Genomic DNA, 2,323 nt, shown 5'->3' on the forward strand with positions numbered 1-2,323 from the left:
GTACGTGTGAAACGATGGAGCATGTTTTATTAGACTGTGAAGATATCTTCCTAGTGGCCGATTTAGGCACTTATGGCTTCATTGAAGCCCTTGGGTTCAGCGAGAGAACGGGGAAATAAACATGTCCGCGATAGAGATTTGTAAAAGGCGATTGGGAGATTGGTAGAAGAAAAGTAGGGATATGGCAAACAACGGAACAGTACAAAAACAAAATTCACAATAGGGGTTGAGAAAGTTTGGTTATGGGAATTCATCGTGTTTTTTTCCTTTCTTTGTTTAACATGGTTAGGACATTAGGCAATATAATAAGAACTTGGTGGCGCAACCCACCGGCTCGTTCCAAAGGGGACGCTCGTAGCATCCATCCATCCATCTACCAGAAAAACTTGATGTGTATGCCGCTATCTGATGTCCAAAGAACAAGCACAAAAGCCTATACCGGATCTTTCGAAAGCTAAATTTTATAGGAGTTTCGGCGAACAACGCGTCATGAATGTGTAAAGCTTTGGCTTTAAAAAGACAGTACGTACGACTTCAGTGGAGTTCTTTTATTCTGCCCAGCTCTACAGCTTTTTGGCACGCGCTAAAATGCTTTCCAAGTACGCTTATTGTCATGCCTAACAGACATCTGTACTACGTTTTTTAAGTTCCAGTTGGTATTCTTGTGCACCATTTTGCAAGCATTGTTTTCAGAGCTGATTATTGCGTGCGCAGGCTGGGTTCCCGGTACCTGCTGGCCGTTGGAGACGCCGTGTTGCTGTTGTCCTCCTCATGTGAGCCCTCCTGGCAGGCCATGAGAAGCGCTTAGTAGAACAGTGTATCCGTTCACAGTATTTGCAGTGGGCGGGAGTTTTGGCGTGCTTCTAGCTGCGAGGGCGCTGCATGGTATTGGCTCCTCCTGCCTCAAGATATCCGGTGAGCACCGCTGAAGGGAAACCGTTTCACTCTGCAATGACGCGGTCGACGCGCAGGTCTGGCGTCACTGGCGGCCGCTTTCCGAGGCGCCGAGCGCAACCGCAAGCTGGCGTCGGCGTTGGCGGCCGGCGCGCTCGGAGTGGTCGGTGAGCGGGCACACTCTGGCGGCGAATAATTACTCACCCCGCTCGTTCTTGCAGCGGGATATCCGCTGGGCGGCGTGCTATCCGACTGGTGCGGCACCGCCGCAGTGCCACTGGTACTGCTTGCTGCCTTATGCGCGCTTGCCACTGGTAAGCAAAGCGCGTTCTAGCAAGTCATTGTAGTTTGCCCGAATGTTCTCGTCCAAAAAAAAAAAAATGCCCTTTGGGGCGTCTCTCGTGTGTATCGCCATGAACATACACGTACGCAGATATCTTTTTGATTATAGTCCCATTCCAGACGTGTTCCACGCCACCATATACGTTGTCGGGATCTCATTTACCCATTGGAGAGCTGCCATGATAATGTTTTCTTACACATCAGCTGCAGATATGTTACGTTGCTCCACCAAATTTTAAAAAAAAGGTAAATGTACCTGTTGGAATCAACGTTAGATGAAGCTTCAAACGTTGATTGAAAATTTTAAGTCAAATTTGCAAAGATTCACCTTGTCAATAATTTCTCGGAGGGCTAGGTTGTGCGTATTTCGGAGCCTACTTGTCTATCCAAGAAGCACACATTGACAGGACGTGTGTAAGCAACAAAAGGTGAAACATCTCCCATTGCTCGACAACACAGTGATCTAGGCACGTTGATTGATATTTTTCTAAGACTTACAAATCAGGAACGTTGAAAAACAGCTTTATGTAGAAAAACATTTATTCACAAGAAGTTGTTCGCACATTTGGCGCATATTTCGACCCGGAACTGCGTGAACAAGCACGATTAACAAGACGAGCACAATCCTATCAATATGTCCTTCCCAGTTGAAAAACACAACAGGAAATTTGAGTCTGTCGTATTTTGGGACGTTGTTTCTGTAGTTCTGTTGTCTGACGTCCTGTAGTAGAAAGTTCTGTATTTCTTGATCAATATTTAATTAGAAATTGGCAGTGACTTCCTTAAGGTTATGCAAGTTTGTTAGTACAAAAAAGAAAAATACAAAAGTTAAAAAGAAAGGATCGTCCTCGCCGAGGATTTGAACTTGCGACTTCACGATTTCGAGCCTGGCATCTTACCACTGCACCACTCCGTTTTTTTTTCTTTATTTCCAATGTGACAACACAAAACAGAGAAACCAACACAAAAATGTTAAGAGCGCCAACCAGTAGCTTGTTGACGCGACATTGCTAAAAACGTTTTAATGGCACTAGGTCATTAAGTACACGATACCATGTTGGCTGTTCGTCCTGGGACTGGTACACAT

General features: G+C 45.5%; 1 long non-coding RNA gene across 2 annotated transcripts; it reads left to right on the top strand.

Annotated features, from left to right (window-relative positions):
* Window positions 1-711: 711 nt before the first annotated feature.
* On the top strand, window positions 712-1,206 carry LOC135919189 (uncharacterized). Of its 2 annotated transcripts, XR_010569912.1 has the most exons (4): window positions 712-773; window positions 832-915; window positions 972-1,061; window positions 1,116-1,206. It is a non-coding gene; the product is annotated as an uncharacterized lncRNA (long non-coding RNA). The 2 variants fall into 2 exon arrangements; XR_010569911.1 differs by having other exon boundaries at window positions 721-915.
* The last annotated feature ends 1,117 nt before the right edge of the window (window positions 1,207-2,323 follow it).

The sequence above is a fragment of the Dermacentor albipictus genome, chromosome 1 (genome assembly GCF_038994185.2).
Source record: "Dermacentor albipictus isolate Rhodes 1998 colony chromosome 1, USDA_Dalb.pri_finalv2, whole genome shotgun sequence".
Lineage (NCBI taxonomy): Eukaryota > Metazoa > Arthropoda > Arachnida > Ixodida > Ixodidae > Dermacentor > Dermacentor albipictus.